The 7676-nt window shown below is 43.5% G+C and overlaps 1 long non-coding RNA gene across 1 annotated transcript; it reads left to right on the top strand.

The window, feature by feature from the left end:
* Positions 1–67: 67 nt before the first annotated feature.
* LOC147655780 (uncharacterized) lies at positions 68–6834 on the top strand. Its single transcript, XR_015274800.1, has 2 exons — positions 68–770; positions 4092–6834. It is a non-coding gene; the product is annotated as an uncharacterized LOC147655780 (long non-coding RNA).
* The last annotated feature ends 842 nt before the right edge of the window (positions 6835–7676 follow it).

The raw sequence follows: 7676 nt of genomic DNA, 5'->3' as shown, positions 1-7676 counted from the left end.
GCGGCCCCGCCCCTCGCGCGCCTCACCTTGGCGGGCGGGCCTGAGGGAGGGACGGCGGGGCAGCGCCACCTGGCGGCGGCCGCGGGGAGCGGCGGGTCAATGTCGCCGCTCGGTTCCAGCGAGGTTTAAATAAACCCCGCAAAGCCGAGGCTGTGTCTGAGGAGAGACCGGCTTGCCTCTCTTCGTAACTTGGATATCTTCGTGTCACTGCAGCTGGAGGATCGTCCCCCTCTATTCGGCCACAGCTGGAGCACTATGTCCAGTTCTGGGCTCCTCAGGACAAGAGAGATGAGGAGCTACCGAAGAGGGTCCTGTGACAAAGATGATCAGGGGTCAGGAATATCTCTCTTACGAGGAGACGCTTCAGGAGCTGGGCCTATTTCATCTAGAGAGGAGAAGCCAGAGAGCAGATCTAATCAGTACATACAAATATGAACAGAGGTGGGTGTCAAGAGGATGGTGCCGGACTCTTTTCAGTGGTCCCCAGTGACAAGATGAAGAGCAAACTGAACTGCCACAAACTAAAGCTGAAGAAGTTCCACCTCAACACGTGGAAGAACTTCTTTACATTGAGGGTGACAGAGAACAGGCAGCCCAGGAAAATCGTGGACTCCCCTTCTCTGGAGACACTCAAAACCAACCTGGATGCCTTCCTGTGTAACATGCTGTAGCTGACCCTGCCTTGGTGATCTCCAGATGTTCCTTCCAACCCCAAGGATTCTGTGATTCTGTGACCCCCCAGCCCAGGCCCTCGCTCTATGGGCACTCAGGTATGCCCCAAGGGGCAGCAGGGAGGGAGCATGAAGCCTGGGGTGAACTTGCAGGAGGTGGAGGGCATTGGCCGTGTGGGGCACCCAGGCTCAGGACACTGGGAAGCAGGGCAGACAGAGGGTGAGGAGAAAAGGGGCAGCAGCAGCTCTGCATGGGGAAAATGCACCTGGGCCCACCTGATGAAGCCTCGGTCCCTGTGGTGTCAGAGGCACAAGCCTCAATTAAGCCTTTCCCACAGCCGGGGTGTGTGTAGCACCTCTCCTCCATGTGTCTCTGTGAGGTGTGCAGGAATCGCCTCTTAGTCATTGGTTTGTGCGGGCTGGTGGGAATTGCCTCATGGATTTGGCATGAGCCGAACTGAAAAAGGCTTGAGAAAGACATGTGCTGACTTCTCAACCCCTTCACTGTCTTGATTACTTAATGTACATGTTAAAGAGACCTGTTCTGCGTGGCTGTCATTTATCAAGGCACTTCTGTGGCATTTGTTCCTTTTAAAGACATGTCAACATCCAGAGCATGCAGGAGAAAAGACTATTGAGGAAATAGGCCAACAGGAAAGGATTCAGTCCAAACCTAGGTCATTGATCTGGGATGGGAGTACAAATGCTGACAAGGCATTGTGCTGGAATTCCCTCACTTACTTATTGCCAAATCTGATTTGCAGAAAAAAAGTAGAATCATAGAATTGTTTGGATTGGAAGGGACCTTAAAGATCACCAAGTTCCAAGCCCCCTGCCGTGGGCAGGGACACCTCCCACTAGGCCAGGTTGCTCAGAGCTCCATCTAGCCTGGCATTGAATACTGCCAGGGATAGGGCATCCACACCTCTGGGCAACCTGTTCCAGTGTCTCACCACCCTGAGAGTAAAGAATTTCTTCATAATATCCTATGTAAACATCCTTTTCAGTTTAAAACTAATCTCCCGTGTCTTGTCAGTGTCACTACATGCCCTTGTGAAAACTCCCTCTTTATCATTCTTGTGGGGTCCCTCCAGGTACTGGAAGGCTGCCATTATGTCACCCTGGAGCCTTTTCTTTTTCAGCTTGAACGATCCCAGTTCTCTTAGCCTTTCCTCATAGGAGAGGTGGTGCATCCTGCTAATCATCTATAGTTTAGGAATAAATTCCAGAACCAGTATGTCAAGTAAGAAAGGGTTAAAGGCTTTTGTTATCAATGTGCTTTCCACTCAAAAAGCTGTGAAAGTTGTAGCAGAGGCAGGATATTCCTGCTGAACATTTAATTGCTACATCTGAAAGTAGATATCAGTTGCATTTACTTTTACCTAAAAAAACCCATTGGATCTTGAAAGTATATTAGTATATAGAAAGTATATTAAATGAAGGTTTCAGATACTTAATTCTTTTGACATTTTCTACTTCTCTACTTACTTTCACAATCACATTTTTCTGGGGGGACCCTGCTAAAAGTTTATGAAAATTAGTGTAATTCCTGACTTTGAAATATGAACATATCTTTCTCAGAATACTTTGGGATATTTAAGGTTCCCTGGCAGTATTTTAAAATGACTTCTAGATTCTTAAATGCCTTTAAAAATCTAACAATTGTTTCTGTTGTGCTTAGGAAGATAGATTTGTTGCATTCTTAAAAAGAGTTATCCACAGAATACAAATAGTCCTATTATCCTGCAATGAGCAGGGACATTTTCAACTGGATCAGTTGACCAACCTGTCCAACCTGACCGTGAATGTTTCCAGGGACAGGATATCTACTACCTCTCTGGGCAACATAGGCCAGGGTTTTATTACCCTCACTGTATAAAACTTCTTCCTTAATATTTAATCTAAAATGACCCCCATTCAGTTTAAAGCCATTAGCCCATGTCCTATTACAACAGACCCTGCTGAACTGTTTTCCCCGCATCTCTCCTGTAGCCCCCTTCAAGTACTGGAATGCTGCTGTAAGGTCTTCTCCAGACTGAGCAGCCCCACTCTCTCAGCCTGTCTTTAAAGGAGAAGTGCTCTAGCCCTCTGAGCAGCTTTGTGGCCTCCTCTGGGCTCACTCCAGCAGGTCCATCTTGGGGACCCCAGAGCTGATGCAGCCCTGCAAGTGGGGTCACAGCAGAGCAGAGCAGAGGGGCAGAATCCCCTCCCTGGCCCTGCTGCCCACGCTGCTCTGGATGCAGCCCAGGACACGTTTGTCTCTCTGGCTGTGAGTGCCCATGGCTGGGTCATGTCCAGCCTCCCAAACACCAGCACCCCCAGGTCCTTCTCCCCAGGGCTGCTCTCCATCTGTTCACTCCTCAGCCTGTGTCAGTACTGGGGGTTGTCCCAATACAGGTGCAGCACCGTGCCCTGGGTTGAACCCCACAGGGTTCCCACGCAGCCACTTGCTGAGCCTGCCCAGGTCCCTCTGGATGGCCTCCCATCCCTCAGGTGTGGCAACTGCACCACTCAGCTTGGTGTCATCTGTACATTTGCTGAGAGTGCACTCTATCCCTTTGTCTGTGTCATTAACAATGACATGAAATAGCACATGTTCCAATATGGATCCCTGAGTGACATCACTTGTCAGAGATCACAATGTCCTTTGGGACTCTGAGTCACTGACCACCACCCTCTGGATGTGACCAACCAATTCCTTATCCACCTAATAGTCTACCTATCAAATCCATCTCTCTCCAGTTTGGAGAGAAGGATGTTGTGGGGTACCATGTTAAAGGCATTACAGAAATCCAGAGAAAAGACTTCTGTAGCTCCTCACTTCTCCACTGATGGAACCACTCCATCATAGAAGGCCTGAGTTGGTCTGACAGGACCTGCCTTTGGTGAAGCTGTGTTGGCTGTCCGGCATCTTTTCCCACTTTGTTATGCACTAGCCATAGAAGAGATGATGCTTTCCCTAGTAGTACCAGAATATTGTGGAGCTGATACATGCTGTATTAATTTCAGTTGTCCCTCTAGAAAGGATAAATATAAGCTGCATGACTCACTGTAGTTTCACCTGTGCACTAAAACAGCACTGATCTCAGTCTTAAATACTGCAGCATAAGCTTATCTGCGTTACCTACACAGGAAGAAATACATGTAGATATGAAAAATGCTTATCTAGAGATAAGCTAACAGACATATCTAAGCTGGTTTCTCTCATGTGTTACCTGCTCTCATGTGTTACCTGAAAAAGTATATGCTTTTTCTCTGCTGTTTGGATATTTGGCTTCAGTCACTTAAATATTATTAGCTGTATGTTCATTTGCACTCAGATGGCATAGCAAACATTAATTTCTGCTGGTACAAGAAACATTAGTTGTACATTTAATATGTAATTAATAAAAAATATATTTTTTTTTTTCTTTCTGGAAGTAGCATCCAAGGAATCGATTCTCATGAGCTGTTTGGCCTGCAAGCTAAGAAGCAGGAGGTGGATTGAAAGACACCACCACAGATATTCTGTTAAAAACAATGTCCCTTTAAATTTATGTCTGCATGCACTGGAGTAAGAGAGTGATTTCTAATCTGCCCTGAAGAGGTGGATCAAAAGTGTTGCATAGGGACAAGCTTTGTTCAGTTATATCAATCTGACTCTAGCTTGATCATCACAGGATGCTTCTCTTCCCAATACAAATGCAGCTCTTACATGATAGAGAAGGTACCTGAAATTATCATCATTACCATCATCATCACAGTCCATTTGTTACAGAAATATGAAATCTTACCATCTGTAGCTCAGCACATATAACTTAAAGATAGTTTTTCATTCGGAATTGCTAAATTCTTCCTTTCAACTTCTATATTGGTAGAGAACCATGATCTTCTGTGGCTCGAATTTTTGGAGGCTGCTGGGGTTCCATTCTGAAGTTAGTTATTGATGTGGTGGTTTTATCTATGAGGCAACAGGAAGAGTACACGTTCCTCACCTGAGGGGTTTTGCTCCTGTACTCAAATGCCTGTTGTCATCATGTAAAAAGCAAGACAAGAACTTACACAAGAACTCTGAGTACCCAGCACCACTGAAAACTGTTTACAGAAAAATACTTCTGTACAAATGAATGTTTCTTACCAGCTGCAACAACAACCAAAAAAAGTGTTATTAATCTTTTTTCTAGTTTAAGGGAGGAAGGCACGGCTCCACTAAGTGGCAGCAGTAAGCATCATCACTGCCACCTTGCTGAATTATTTTTATATTCATGAGAGATTTAATATAAACTGGTGCTCATGTTACAATAAGATTTATTCCTCTTTTTCCTCATAGGGTTTGATTTCATCATATCTAAGACAGATGAATAAACTTGTGCTTAGGGAATCTACCAGTAACCTTTTCAAATATTCTCAAATGTTCATTTTACAGAAATTCCCATTTGAATGTGACATTTACATATGTTATTATAATATTCACTTACCAGTTGAAAAACACATCATATGGGTCCCCACATACTACATTGGGCACTCCTCAGATCAGTTTCACAGCTTCTCTGCAGTGCCCAGGCAGTCCCAAACACTAATTCACCTTGTACAGAGTTGTTAGAGATTGTATTTTACAAAATCCAAGATGCATCACTACTTATTTTATGGCTGTGTCCAGAGCACAAACTGTTTCAGTTTGTATATTTGGAGGACATTTTTGAAGCACAATGATGGTGTTCAAAAGTCATGTTGTGGGCTTTACATTCTACAGAAACAGGGGTTAAACTCTAAAGTCACAGTTCTGCTAATCAATGCACGTATCACTAATGCTTTTAACTTACATGCCTAAAGCAGGGAAGCTTATTTTCCATTGCCAAAGATGCCAAAGCTGTTAGTAAATATATCCTCACATACTTTAATTATAATCGTGTATATAGCAATCTCTATACCAATTTCAGTCATTCTTAAAAACTCACTGATTGTACTTCAGTACCAAGTCATACCAAAGAGGAACTGATGTCAAATCACAGCTTGTAACAGAGTTCCTAAGCAGATTCCTGCTCTGCCCCAGCTGCATTCCTGAAAAGCTGTTACCTAAACATGATGACTCCATGTGGCATGCTGGTTGGGAACCTGTACTGCTTTGTCTACAGACTGAAGCATATGAAGTGCTGAAAACAGAAAAACCAGAGGATATGCAATTCATTTTTGTACACTGTTTTGATCTCGGAAAACCAGCATTAGGAAATCACATCCAACAATACTTTTTCACTTGACTGTGGTCCATTTTGAAATGGGATGGATGTATTTTCAGTGTCACACTGAAGAGTATTTATAGAATTACTTTTTCCTTACAATTGGTTTATTTTGTAAGTGGAAAACAAAGATAACCCAAACCAGTCTTCTATTTTCATACTGAAAAAATCAAAAAGTAAAATGTAAAGTGTATTACTCTTCAACAAAAAGGCAAGTTACCTCAATGTTACTATTGCTTATCACTGGCACAGAAAACTCCCCCATGCAGCCTCATTATTTACTTGCACCATAGCAGTGAATTAATTATATGAAATCCTACTTGCCAGAAGTTCAGGAAAAAACCCCAACCCATTAGTTGCACTCTTCGTGCATTCTAGTACTTCTATTCTATCCCATCTCAAAGAGCTGTAACATGGCATTCTGGGATGAGCTTCATTTACATCCCAGTTAAAACAATATAAATCTGCTTTACACCAAACCCTAGTACAAATAAGAATCAGGGCTTGTATTTCAGGCAGAATAATATACTGGGTATTTTTCTTCTAAACTTAATTTGAAGAGAGTAGGAACTAAACACAGCCACACACTCTTCACCTTTATAGATCCATGAAAGGTATTTTCAGTCAAAAATTATTTTCAAGTTTACCAGAATTAAATTTTAGAAATAGTAAAAGAGTGTGTCTTTGCAGCTCAAGGAAGATTTATGATTAGAGGAGACACAGCAGATCCTTTGTGCCTTCGTTCTCCAGACATGACAGCTATTGTCCAGTCTGGCCTCTTTTACAAGGATGAACATCAGGCTGCACATGGATTTATTGTCCTTTGTAGAAAAAAAACTATGACAGTGCTACCACAGGGCAGGAAGAGATTGTTATTGATTTGTAATATCCTACAGAATTATTACAGTTTTGTTAGCATGCCAATAAATACACCGGATGTACCCATGGAGGCTTCACATGGACTGCTGCTCTGTTTTAACAGAAATCCAGTAATTGTCATAGACTCATAGAATGGTAAGGGGCTGGAATGGACCTTAAAAACCAACCCCTTCTGCCATGGGCAGGAACACTTCCCACTCGACCAGATTGCTTAAGACCATATCCAACTTGGCTTTGAATGGGTTCATGGAACCCATGGGTTCACAGAATTTGAATGGAACCACTAAATGGGTTTTGGTAAAAGGCATAGTTCTAGCCACATACACAGATCACTGCTGCAGAAACTGACACCTCTGATGCACCCTAATGATCAGCAGCTCAGATCACTGCTTTTTAATCAATATGGATTTTCCCTTTCTTTATATGTGAACAACGCATAGAAATTTAGCTTGGTGTCAAAATGCCCTCTCGCTCACTTCTTCCTCAAACACGTGCACAGTCATACACCCAGCATATGAATAAACACTGAGCCATGAGATCTGGATTTCTTGAGTGTCTGCACGGGTCGGTGGTACTCTTGCCACCAGCACCACCATCCCTGCTGAAGGAGAGCCAGCACTGGGCCTCATCAACCTGTGCTCCTCCATACACAATAAAATGCAGGGCCAGGTCCAGAGGGGCTCTCAACAGTTCTCACTGTCACACAGTTTCACATTTGTTACTGATTTGTCTTGTGCTAGATATACTCACCACTTCTGTTGGACTATCTTCCATGGAGTTGTATTTTTCCTTATAGAAACAGTGCCTCAAATTTAAGCTTTCCCATCCTTCCTATTGTACCACAATCCCTTACGGGGTGCCATTTATGTAAGAAAACAGGTATGGTCAGGAAGGTGTCTGCTGACGGTGT

The sequence above is a fragment of the Cyanistes caeruleus genome, chromosome 1 (assembly GCF_971803275.1).
Source record: "Cyanistes caeruleus chromosome 1, bCyaCae1.hap1.1, whole genome shotgun sequence".
Lineage (NCBI taxonomy): Eukaryota > Metazoa > Chordata > Aves > Passeriformes > Paridae > Cyanistes > Cyanistes caeruleus.
Note: the sequence above shows the minus strand (reverse complement) of the source record. Positions and strands in the feature narration are given on the sequence as shown.